Below are 14,297 nucleotides of genomic sequence, written 5' to 3' on the forward strand. Positions count from 1 at the left end.
GGCTTTGTGTGCCAGCTGTTATCTTCAGGGCAGAGTCAGGCCTGGTATGGGGGAAGCTCGGAGCTAAAAGTCATCGGGGTTTCATATCAGCTAGCCAGTGTGAGCTGACATCTAAGCTTTTCTGATGAAGGGTCTAGGCCCGAAACGTCAGCCTCTCTGCTCCTATGATGCTGCTTGGCCTGCTGTGTTCATCCAGCCCTGCACCTTGTTGTCTCGGATTCTCCAGCATCTGCAGTTCCTACTATCTCTGATTCGATTTTGAAAATGTCAATGACTGAAGTAATAGTTATGGGATTTGTTATAGCAAATAGCTGGAAATTGTATATAGAGCATGAATGACAAGCAAAAAATGTGATTGCTAGCGGCTGCTTGCACTTTTGCAAGCCATACAGTTGGTTGTAGAAGTGTAAGAAATGGTTTAACTTATTTTTCACCAGGTGCACAATCTATACAGTTTCTAATGAACTCTTTGATGCAGCAATCTGTTGCTGACCACCAGTTTTCTTCATGGGATTATTATTTCACCTCAACATCACCTGAATGTTCTGTATAATAGACATTTCTATAGTGCTTGCAGTGTAACAACTCAAATTCTGTGTGTGATACAGTTGTCAGCAAACAATGCAAACTCATTGTTTCCTCTCTTGGTTAACAAGATTTGTAGTTGCAATCAAAACCACTGAGATCATCTTGTCTTCAATGTTGCAAGTTGCTTCATTATCACAAATGTTATTTGTAGTAGTGGTATGACTAAGCTTGTCAGCCATTTGGGTCATGTGAATCTGTGAGATACTTTACTTCAAAGATGTACTAATCAAGCTGATCTGACCATTGTGGATGCATCATCCTCCATTAGTAGACCTTATCAATTCATGGAATTGATGTTTCTCAATTTGTTGGGCTCAAGTTAATTTGATGATTACACCAACTGCTGCCATGCTGTCATTTATTGTCTTGTGGATTTAGAATTTCCCTACAATCTCTGGCAGAATATTTATCATTCAATTTGTATATTTTTTGGCCAAGAACACTTGCCAGTGCATCAAATTAGACATGTCTTCTGTCAGTTACTTGAATACGCACTGGTTTTCTGCTCTGAGGTAATGCACAAGTATTGCTTTCTTTTGAGTCATTCAGACCATGCACATCTGTTACAATCTAGTAGTAAGAATACCTATATTCACTGATCCCATTATATGAGTGGATTTTCCAGCAAAGAAAGGATAGGTACTGGAACCAATATCTTGAACTCTTCTTCCTCTTTATGGTCAGATATTGTGCTTTATACATTGCAGTGATAACTCTCACCCAGCTCCTTTTGTGAACCCCGTTCTGATTACAGATGCTTTTAACATACCAACAGGTTTCTTGCTTGTTTCAGTTTATTTGTAACCACACCCACAGGCTGGAGTATCAGCACACCTCGCAGTGTACAGTCAACAGACATACACTAAACAATTGACATGATTAAAACAAATGTAACATGATTATTTCTGAGGAAGGGTCACTCAACCTGAAATGTTAATTCTGATTTCTCTCCACAGATTCTGCCACACCTGCTGAGCTTTTCCAGCAATGCAGTATTGCTGTATCTTTTGTGATTCTGTGAAGCTATTTATATTTGTATTTCTTCTGTTCTATGTAATCTGGTCATCAAGGAGTTTCTAATTAAATAGCAGTTATAACACAGTACCAATGACAACTAATTAAACCTGAGGATAAACAAGTCATCTTAGGGAAGAGAATGTGCCCAGTTGATTGTTTCATAGAAATAAGTATCTATAATGCCTTATTATTGCTGTTGGTGTTTGAATGAAGCATGCTTTAAATATAAATGTATCTGTATTTGCAGTATTTTCTAGATTGGAACTTAGGGCCTGTAACATAGTGTTAGCCCAAACAGTGAAATGCATGTGTTAACAACAATATATTTTTGACAATAAAATGCATGCATGCATTCAATCAGGTATGACCTGAAGTTGGTTCATGAAATTGAGGAGGCTACAGAAAGTACTACAAACATTAAAATTAAGATAAACTGTATTTCTAGAAAATAAGTTTTGTACATTTTCCTGGGTGATAATTAAGCAGGATATGGTGCTTTAACACGACTTGGTGAATCCTGAGATCATTTACTTGTGGCAAAATAATAAAAAGATTAAAGTGTACCGTAATTATATTAAAATCTCCATAGAAAATCTATCTACTTCTTATATAATGGTATAAAACACAAAATTTGACACTAAGCAGTCCAAACAACATAAGACTGCTAAAGTACTGAAAATCAATTACTCTTTGTGTATGAATGAATTATATTGAAAGACCAGTAAAACCTCTTCTTCGTCAAAACTTAATTTTTATTCTAAATTTAATTAATGTTTTCGGGTCTTTGAAGATATTTCTAACAGTAACCATGCTTTTGGTCTTTGAAGTGTTGCTGAGTTTCTCATGGGAATGAGACCAGTGTATTAATGTATTTGCTTCGCTCAGAACTATCCAGGCACCTCTATGATTTTACCCTTGTTAGCACATTGAAATGTTTTCCCAGTCAATGCAGACATTGTCAGGTCAGTCTGCCTCCAAGTTACCACATTGGCAGAGGCCAGTCATCTGGTGGCACGTTGGAAGTCTATTGCTCAAAACAAGCTCAAAGATGCTCATTGAGTATCTGAGTGCAGGAGAAGTTGCAGATGACCCTGTAAAGGAGATCCACCACACATTGGTGGCCTGACTACTGAATCTTTGTTATAATTAATGGTTTCATAACATTGGAAAGAATAGTCTCCATGTTGAAGTACCCTCTCTCTTCTTTTCCTTCCATTTCACCTTGCCGCTCTTCTAGAGCTGGAGGGCCTCTCCATCTTCAATACTTTGCCCACTGTTCTCGCTTGTTTGAGGGACTTGTCTACGTTGCAATGAAGAGAACCTCCCTGTGAAAACCTCAATGCTTGCGATATTTTCCAATCAGCATGTTCAAATATATTATTACACACCTCCAGAGCAAATGGAACTTGAACTCAGCTACCTGATTCAGAGGAAAGGGCACAATTGGGTGGCACGGTGGCTCAGTGGTTAGCACTGCTGCCTCTCAGCACCAGGGACCTGGGTTCAATTACAGCCTCGGGCGACTGTCTGTGTGGAGTTTGCACATTCTCCCCATGTCTGCGTGGGTTTCCTCCCACAGTCCAAAGATGTGCAACTTAGGTGGATTAACCACACTAAATTGCCTGTAGTGTCCAGGGGTGTGCCAGCTGGATGAATTAGTCTTGAGAAATGCAGGGATAGCGTAGGGGATCAGTCTGGCTGGAATGGTCTTTGGAGAGTTAATATGGAATTGATGGGCCGAATGGCCTGCCTCCCCACTGTAGGGATTCTATGATTCAATTCAATTTAATGTGTGACTGATACCCTGCGGTGGATCTGTGACTTGAAGGCAATCTTGACCTTTATTTTTCGTCTACAATATGAAAGTGCAGCTTTGGTATGGGGAATGTATTCGGCTTCAAACCTATGTAAAAGAAAGTGAACCAGTTCCCAGGCTTGATAAAGTAAAGGTCAGGCAGTAAATAAAACTGTATATTCTACGCTCTAACCTAAACATGGGCCTGTTCAACCAAAGGAGTATCTTCACCTTTTTCTCTTCCATGGGGCCAAACTTTGCAGTAGTGTTAATGAAACAAGGATCAGCATTCACCACCAGCGCTATCATGAAATGTACACTAAAACACAAAAACCCAGAAGGCACTCTCAGTGATTCAATGCTTATCTATGGGTTGCACTGTCAAAGTAGAAATCACTGAACTGACAAGAACCCACCCTTTTACAAAAAATGTTACAACCTGTTGAAGTTCTTTAGCAGCTTAATTTGTTTATAATTGCTGCTGAGAAAGCGCTTAGCCTTGGAAAATAATTTTATGTTAGTGGAAAGCCAAAATACTACTTAAAGATGAAAACAAAACTACAGTTTTATGCAGTAAGGTGTAGACCCGAAACATCAGCTTTCCTGCTCCTCTGATGCTGCTTGGCCTGCTGTGTTCATCCAGCTCTACACCTTGTTATCTCAGATTCTCCAGCATCGGCAGTTCCTACTATCTCTGTTACAGTTTTATGCAGTTTGTTTGATATTCCAGTTTTTACTGTAAGTATATTCCAATCATTTGTTTCACCCCCATATGTAAGTTAAATTCAAGAATATTCAGTATAATTTACTTACTAGTTGCACTCTGTGAGAATATTTCACTCTGATTGCCTACTTGTATTAACTGCTGCTTAGATTGTGGACTCTTTAACTTCAGTGACCTTCATACTAAAACTAAAATGATCATCACAGGTAATGATGATCTGCCATTTGTGGATGACTGCAGTGTTACATTGCCCACTATGCACAAGATCTGCAAGTTAATATCCATGTCTTCAAATCTGTTTACAAGAAACTCACCTGTCCTTGAACAATGACAAACAAATCCTTACATATCAACCCACAAAACAGCCAGATAGTTCATCCCCCATATGTATTGAAGAAGAAGATCTAGAATATGTTGAACACTGCCTGCATCTTGGCAGTCTCCTCTCTGAAAAATGCCACCTTTGAAGAAGAGAGTGAACATGATATCAGCTAACCCAATTCAGCCTTCTACAAACAACAAAGCATGTGTTTAACACCAAAGACATCCACAAGTCAACAGAAGTCCTAGTTATAGAGCAGCTGTTGTCACTGCACACATATACACCGTGAGATGTGAAATGTGCGTTAGCTGGGGATAGCTCGTTAACAATTCTTCATTCACATCTTCCAGATTAAATAACATTGAACAAATGCTCAAACTCTTCCTGAAACCACATTTCACAACCATTCAGGTAAAATCCTTACAAAATCAGTTTCAGTGGACTGGAGACTAAATACTTCTGCATAGGCAGGTCCTTTTTTGAAAAAAAAACCACCTGAAATGGCAAATATTCCAGAGGAGGAAAAAGAAAATGCTGAAATGACACTGTGAAGCAAGCCATGAAGCATTGTAGCATTGATGTTAGTGCCATATTGTCTTCAACTCGAGGCAAAACAAGTCCCACAACTCCATAGGACATCCTGCAACACGTGCCTAAAGGTCTATGGGTTGAGAATCAGCTTGTTCAATTATAATTAGACCCACGGCAGAAATTCATAACCCTGAATCAACATCAACCTTGACTCAAAGGACAGGATACAGTCACTTAACTTCAGACATCACTGTTGCTGGACAACAAGCGAACCCTTTAACTGAACGGACATCCATATCACGGAGAGCACTAAATCTTTGAAGGTAATTTTTTCGAGATCAATGGTGAGCACCAATTCACAGGATTGATAAGATCGATGTCAGGCAGCAAAGAAAACTACATATTCTATGCTCTATCCTGAACATGGGCCTTTCACTCCTAATCATGAAACTTCAGCCATAGTCTTTGCAGCATTTGTACTCTGATGAATTTGTCAGTAAATTATTCATTTCTTTCATTCTAATGGGTGAATAGTTTCCAAAGTTTTTGATGTTTCCTAGTTTATGTATAAAATAGTGGGCTGGAGTAACTATTAACAACTGACTTTCGCACATTGTTCAAGGGCAATTAGAGATGGCTCAGTCAGTGACATCCATAACCCAAGAATGAAGTAAAGGGAATTGTCCTGCTGTCTATGCTGGGGAAAACTATCTGCAATTGGCAGCTTTTTCTTCATTTTTATGACATACGGTGACTCAGTGAAAGACGAATTTCCTAATATCTTAACAACTAGTTTATAGAATTTTGCTGTGATTTGTAATAATGTGAAATAATTGTATTTTATATTTGTCACAACAATGTAACTATATGTCAATAAAACAATTGAATGCGCATCAGTCCAGTTTCTATTTGCTGTAGGCTTCTAAGATTAATATAACCATTTATAATATAGGCCATTGATTTTCATGGTGACCCGTTCATTGACCTTTGCAAAGCTTTGTTTTCTTTCTTATAACAAAAAATGTCAGCAAGTTGGGGAGAGCAGAAGAAAGACTTGCATATTAATCAATCAGTATTCCTCTCACAAGAATAATAATAGGCCTTTCTAACCTTATCTATAATTTTATTGTTCTTGAAAATATCCTTATCTTGTTATCTAAATTTGCTGCTCACTTTCCATAAACCCAGGATTCTTATTTGACAAGTACAAACTTAATTCCTTCAAAACACTTCTGTTCTTCCAGTATTTCTGGTCTTTCGGGATGTGCATCCATGCCTAACAATACTTTGAGGTTTTTTTCCATATCTGCCTTTAAATGTTCGTTTTATTTATGTGGAATCTGATCAAGTGAGCCTCAAGAGGTATTATTGTAGAAAGTGAACATTCTACATGTGGATTGTACACCCAAAGATAGAATTATAACAATCAAAGTATAAATTGGGAGTTTGGAGACTGCAAAAGTGAATATAAATCTTTAGTGTGTGTTTGTGGAGCAAAAAGCAAGATCTGGGAGGGAGCAATCAGGTATAAAAGGCTGCAGAAGATTCTCAGTGAAATTAATTAGGTGAATCTCCATCGTTCCCATTGTTGCTGTGGAGTTAAACCAGAAGAATTTGCTCTATTGTGGAACTCAATAGCCTGTGGTCAATGGTAGGAAGTTATGAATAGGATGAAAGTTAAAAACTATTCAGACTTGAAGGGTGAATTGGAAGAATGATATTATTATTGTCATCTGATAAATAGGAGGTGCTGCATTTTAGAAAGGCAAATTAGGGCAGGACTTATACACTTAATAGGAAGATCCTGGGGAGTGTTGCTGAACAAAGAGACATTGCAGTGCAGGTTCATTGTTGAGGTGAGAGGGGAAAGATTTAAAAGGGACTTAAGGGGCAATGTTTTCATGCAGAGGGTGGTGCATGTATGGAAAGAACTGCCAGAAGAAGTGGTGGAGGCTGGTACAATTACACCATTTAAAAGGGATCTAGATAGGTATATGAATAGGAGGGGTTTAGAGGGATATGGGCCAAATGCTGGCAAATGGTACTAGATTTATTTAGGATAGCTGGGCAGCATGGACCAAAGGGTTTGCTTCCATGCTGTACAGCTCTATGACTCTATGGATCTATCTGCTCTAGATAGGTTGTAAGTGATTTCTGAAGGTCTCACTTAAATACTTTCATAATTGCTGGAAGACTGACTAGGTGACCAAAGACTCTAATTAAAAAGGCAGGACATGCAAAAGAAAAAAAAAGAATCTGCATGGATTTAGCATCAATATAACATAAAGTCTTAAAGCCGAGTGGCATCAATATGAAATTCAAAGTAGTTAAGTATATCTATCTATGTCTTCTCTTCGTTTTTCAGGGTCTCAAATGGTATTTCATGTGTTCTTCCTCATTGTATTGATGTCAAAACTCATTATTCTTGAGACCTGAACAATTGACTTCCTCACCATCCTCACTTTTGTCTTTGGTATTGAATATGGATGCTTATAAAACCAAAGGCTGTCCTTTCTTAATCATTAATTCTTGACTTGTCTTCTCCCCTGCTTCTTTCATCTTTGGTGGTAACCTCCACTTGAAGTATTTAATATGATTCAATTTATGCACTGTTGAATTTAAAGGTATATATTAAGAATGATATTGGTTATTGTGAGTATTAAAATATTATTACCACTGTAACAATTTATTTGAGTAAAGTTCAATATGTTGACCTTAATAAATCTGAATTAATTTAAACCAAATTCTTTATTTAAGAAACCTATCTGTAGAAATAATTGCATTTCAAAATTGAAAAGTTATCTTATGAATGCTTTGAGAGCTAATTATATTTAGGAATTGCTTACCCTTTGCAATTGTAAAATAATATTATTAAAAAGGCCAGATTACTACTTTAAAGCTATAGCCTAAAATGTTACTTATCAGTGGTGCAAATCAGAGAGTAAATGATTTGTTGAAAGTATTTTGCTGCACACAGATGAGTGTTTATTCCTCAGATTTCAATGTGCTTATATTACCATTGATACATGAGCTTTTGAGCACAGACTGGCATTCGCATGCGATCCATAGCTGACAGTAATTTAAAGCAGCTGATTCAGGATCTGTAGTCTTATCCACAGTGCAATGGAAAGAGGTCCCCTTTGCCAATTTCCTGCACTGTAGATGACACTCACCCAACTGCCATCAGATTTATTGATAGTATTCTGGAATTCAAACTGGATGATGTGAAGGAAAGAAGACCTGTCCTCTTCAATAATGAAGGATGCACTCTAGACGAAAGGCTCAGTAAACTACTGCATAGTAAATTCATAAATAAAATCAGAGCACATGGAGTCAGGAGATTAGAGTAAAATGACTGACAATCTGGAAGCAAAATAGAAAACAGAGAGTAAAAGTTAACGATAGGCACTTGGACTGGCAGAAGTTGGGAAGTGATATCATAGAGTCATAGACATGTCATACCAGTTCAGAAAAGGCCCTTTGGCCCATTGAGTCTGCGCTAACAATAACTACCGCTAAAGGCACTCTAATCCCAACTTCCAGCACTTGTCCCATACCTTTGAATGTCAAGAAATTTCAAGTGCTCATCCAAATATTTTCTATAAGTTGTAAGGTTTCCAGCCTCCCTTACCTTCCCAGGCAGTGCACTCCAGATTCCCGCCTTTTTCTGAGTGATAATTTTTTTTTTCTCAAATCCTCTCTGAATCTCCTGCCCCTTACCCTAAAACTACGAGCTCTTGTGATTGATCTCAATCAAGGGGTGCAGATACTCCCTACTTAACCTATCCATACCCTTCATATACTTATACACCACAAATCATGACCCCCTCAGCCTTCTGTGCTCTAAGGAAAAAAAAAAAAAAGCCTATCTAGTCTCTTTTTATTGTTCAATTTCTCCATCCCAGGCAACATTCTGGTGAACCTCCTCTGCACCGTCTCTAGTGCTATCACATCCTTCCTGTTGTGAGGTGACCAAAACTACACACTGTATTCCAGTTATGGCTTAATCAAAGTTGCGTTTAACTTCAACATTATCTTATACTCTATGCCATGACTGATGAAAGCAAGTGTCCAATATGCCTTCTTAACTATCCTAATGATGTGCTCTGCCGACTTCAAGGATCTGTGTGTAATTACCCCAAGATCCCTTTAAAACTCTGAGCTACCCAGCATTCTGTCATTCATTAAATAGTTCCTCATTTCATTTCTTCTTCCAAAGTGAATCACCTCGCACTTGTCAGGGTTAAATACCATCTGCCACTGGTCTGCCCATCTGACCAATCCACCTATATCTTCCTCCAATCTACCACCATCTTCTTCACTATTAACCACGCTACCAATCTTGGTGTCATCTGCAAATTTGTTTAATATTCCACTTCACGTTTTCATCTATACTATTTATGCATATAATAAACAATAAGGGTCCCAGTGGTCATCCTTGTGGTACATAGCTAGACACTGGCCTCCAGTCACTCAAACACACTTCTACCACTACCCCTTGTGTCCTATTACTAAGCCAGTTTCTGATCCATCTCTCCAAGATTCCCTCAGTTCCACATGCTTTAACCTCCTCAATCAGTCTCCCATGTGGTACCTCATCAAAAACTTTGCTAAAATCCATATGAACTACATTAACTGATTTTCCCTCATCCACACACTTGATCACATTTTCAAAACATTCAACAAATTTGTTAGGCATGACCTCCCTCTGACAAAGCAATGCTCACTGTCCTTAATTAACCCAGGCTTTTCCAACTGGATATCAATTCTCTCCGACAGATTTTTCTCCAATAGTTTCTGCACCACTGACATGAGACTCACTGGTCTGTAATTTCCGAGCTCATTTCTACCATCTTTCTTGAAAAGTGGAACATTAACCATCCACCAATCCTCTCGCTCTTCTGCCATGGCCAGAGTGTGTCAGAGTCCCTGCAATTTCCTGCCTTGCCTCCCACAGCAGCCTGGGATGCAATTCATCTGAGCCAGGGGATTTGTCTGTTTTTAAGCCCGACAGACCTCTAATACCTCCTCATTTCCCATGTCAAACTGTGCAAGTTCCTCACAGTCCATTTTCTTGAATTATATACCTATGTTCTCCTTTCCCAGAGTGAAGACCTTAAAGAAATATTAATTTAGGACCCTTCCAATATCCTGTGGCTTCACACAGAGATTGTCTCCGTGGTATGTAATGGACCCCACACTTTCCTCAGCTAATCTCTTCTTGTTAATGTATTTATAAAATATCTCAGGATTCTCCCTAATTCTGTTTGCAAGTCTGTGTTTTTTCATGACCCCTCTTAGCTCTTATAATTGATTTTAGTTCCCTCTTGCACTTCCTATATTACTCTCGGGCTATAGCTGAATTGCTCCTCTTAGACTTGCTAAAAGCCTTTCTATCCTTCCAGTCCTGAATTACTCCAGACATCCAGGGTTCCATGAACTTATTGTTCCTATGCTTCCGCCTAAAAGGTACATGTTGGACCTATACTCTCTCGAACTCCTTTTTGAATGCCCTCCCCACTACTGGTCCACTGTCGACCCATCTGTTCGCAGTCAATTTTGGCTGGATCCTGCTTTATTTTATTAAAATCTGTTTTCCCCAATCCAAAGATGTCTTTTGCAGATCTGCAATATTCTATGTTGGAACAAAACTCATTATTTATCTTAATGATTTGATCGTAGAAATTAAAAGTACAATATTAAAACTTGTGGATAGAATGAAATTGAAGGGCATGGTTAAGATGGAGAATGATGGTCACAAATTTAAAAAGAGTTGCAATGCAAAAAGTTAAAGCATAAGAATTATAGTTATAATATTCTAAATATGATGCTGTTACATTACACTTTATTATACATGGTGTCTAGAAGACAAACCTTGTTTGATTTGCAGTGATTTGTAAATGTTCAGCTGTGCTTTACTATGATATGTTCTAACATTTCACACCTTATGTCTGCTTTACATACATTAATTACTCATTTACATTGAGGAATATTGGCTTGCCTTTGGCCTTGTGTGCCAATCAATTTCAATTTTTCTCCATCCAAGCTGCCACCTGTCAACTCCTGAACATTACAAACTTTTGTTCTGCTGCAACTAGAAATTGCTGCACATTTTTAAAAAAAATACATAATTTCCTTTCAAACAGACATTGAAGTGACTGAGGAAGTTAATGGGTGGAATGTGATTTCACCACACTAAAAGCAGTGTGCCAATATGAGCCAGGAGTTCAACAGGGCCAGGAAAAGTGAGTGGCATGACACTTTCAGATGTCAAGACTCACTGAATTTCTCAGCCTTTTCATGCAATTATCATTTATTCACACAGTATATTCTGCGAACGTAGCATAAATAATGATATATTCTGAACTGGTAGAATTAAAACGGTTTGGTCAACCAAATTTATGCATTACTTGCTCCTCGGCAAAGTTTGAGTGATAAATCTCAAATGACCCCTTAGCATAGGGTTATGGTGAAAAGGTTAGAGTTTCAGGCTGGTGTACTTGGTAAGTATTATTGTCAGAGTGTTGATCTCAGTATTATTGCATTGCAAACAATTCCAACCACATTGGTTGTCAGGCATTTTCAGACTTACATCTGCAAGTCACAAGTGATATGACCCAACAATGAAAGAATTGTTAATCAAGTAGTATATTTTCTTCAGTGACCGGGGGCAGAACAAGCAGTTGGAGGAAGTTTTTTTTTTACTGCTCTGAGATGTGTATAGATTTAGGAATGTGAAGAATAAAGGGGAAAAAAAAGGCTCAGATCCAGGTTGATCATAGCACATGGCTTTAAGCTAATTGATCATCTTAATATTCTGAGAAGTGTGTGTTATTATTGCACATGTAATTGATATTGAAATAGGATTAGAAATTATGGATGATGATTGAGCAATAATGAAAATTCAAGGAATGAGAAGAAGTTGGTTTCAGAAATAAAATGCATCTATTATGCTATCATATGAAATCAAAGGCATCAAATATCAGTGATTGATTCTGAATGTCCCAGCTAGTGGAGCATGGCAAAATTCCATTGTTGATACCTGATAAGAAGTAGACAAATAATTCACTTATCCATTTTAATGCTATCTGCTAAGACACTGTACTCATTGCACAATAGGGAAATGAGCATTCTAAATCTGCAGCTGGATAAGTTGAATCTAAACATATTGTGGTCAATTTGCTTTTATAACATCGGTGTTGTGTTTCAAAAACCAACTGTGTTCTCTGTGTGATTCTGTAATATTTGTTCTTTAATCCATGAAGTAGACATTAAGAAATATTTCGGAAGTGCTAAATTCCACGAATGACCATTGTCCTGGATGGCTTATTATCTCATATAATGTTTTCATGATATCAATATATATGTAGGATGTTTTAATTTAATGTTCAAAACATTATGATGCTTTGTTATACTGAAGATGAAAACCATAAATCTCATCTGTATTTTGCTGAAAAGAGAGACTTGCTTCCAAATCGTTTTGTGTCACACTTATCAGGACAAATGCAAAAGTGTAAAGCAAGAACAGCAACTGATTCAGATGATCACTTAAAATTTGGCTTGATATTGCAAGGTGAACAGCTTCAATAACACTCCGTGTTCAGCAATATCTATTTTAACTGTCTTATCACAGAAGATGGAAGAAACGCAAGTTACAAGTTTATATTTGCCATGCAGTATCTTGCCCACCAGTGGCATGTTTCAGAAAATTGTATTCATTGCTGTGGTGATTTTCCCACTTTGAACCAGTCTTGGATAACTCACTTCATCACGATTGCAGATGCAGAAAAAATGGTGTAAGGCATTGTGTTATAATCCCCTTAGAGAACCATAAATCAAAATAATCAAATTTACCTAATTAATCCCAAACAAAATAAATAATAAACCAATATCATTTTGTTTTAAGGTAACATGGTGGAGATCTAGATGAACAGAGCAGGCCGAGCAGCATCAGAGCTTTCCTGCTCCTCTGATGCTGCTTGGCCTGCTATGTTCATCCAGCTCTACACCTTGTTATCTCAGATTCTCCAGCATCAGCAGTTCCTACTATCTCTGAATCATTTTGTTTTAACCTTTACAAAACCAAAATCAGTAAGTCAGAACAGATTCATATTAAAACATAAATTAGCAGGCAAATGATGTCCCAAATAAAATGTTAAAATAGTCATTACAAAAACATTAGCACTACTGCCTCACAGCACCAGGGATCTGGGTTCGATTCCATCCTCAGGAGACTGTCTGTGTGAAGTTTGCACATTCTCTCCATGTCTGCATGGTTTCTGCCGGGTGCTCCAGTTTCCTCCCACAGCCCAAAGATGTACAGGCTAGGTGGATTAGCCATACTACATTGCTCATAGTGTCCAGGGATGTGTGGGTTAGGTGCATTAGCCATGGGAAATGCAGGTTTACAGGAATAAAGTGGGGAGATGGGTCTAGATGAATGCTCTTTGGAGGGTTGATGTGGACTTGATGGTCTGAATGGCCTGTTTCCACACTGTGGGGATTCCATTAAAAAAGACCTCAGGGATTTCCTTCAGAATTATGTAGCCACACAATTCCACAATATGATGCTCTTTACTCATACTGTGTAGGTCAGTGTGCATGCAATAAAATCTTCCATCTCTGAGTTTCATGGTATGATTATTACCACCAAGGCACACTTTGTCAGATCATGACACACAGTTGTGAAGGTGAGCTCCCGAGAGCTTACTTTTGATAGGCCAACTAATATTCACACTTTAGCTACTTCTGGTAAAACACCCAGGCATTTTGCATCTTTGAAGTACTCACATAGCCTTCCAGTTTCTGAACTTTCAGAGCCTATTCACACAATACCTCTAAGAGTTCTTGTTTTTGTGTACAGGTTGTCTTTTCTCTGAAGTTCTCTCCTGTGGTCTGCACTGCCCTCATTCGTTAACTTCCTTCCTCTTGTTATAACTTTCATTTAATGGGTCGCCAAATAACACAGACAAGAATTTCTGTTTTTGCCACTTTTACAATTGATGCACCTCTTAAAAGTACATATCAAGCATTCTTAAAAATAATATAGATTCCAAAGATATTTCAGAGTTTATTTTCCTCACTGTTCATCATCTTACAACACGTCTATGAAATGGTTATCATATCAAGCTAATTTATTTCACTTTATGTTATCAATTCACCTCTCATGCTATGCATGTTGCACCTATTCAGATCGACAGCCATTAACTCCATCCTCTTTACAATTTTTCGCTACTGTGAACCTATTTTCTGACGCATTCCTATGTTGGTAATCTTTATCCTTTCCTGTTACATTCTAGTTATCTTTACTCTCCCTGAAC

The sequence above is a fragment of the Rhincodon typus genome, chromosome 25, assembly GCF_021869965.1.
Source record: "Rhincodon typus isolate 14 chromosome 25, sRhiTyp1.1, whole genome shotgun sequence".
NCBI classification, from domain to species: domain Eukaryota; kingdom Metazoa; phylum Chordata; class Chondrichthyes; order Orectolobiformes; family Rhincodontidae; genus Rhincodon; species Rhincodon typus.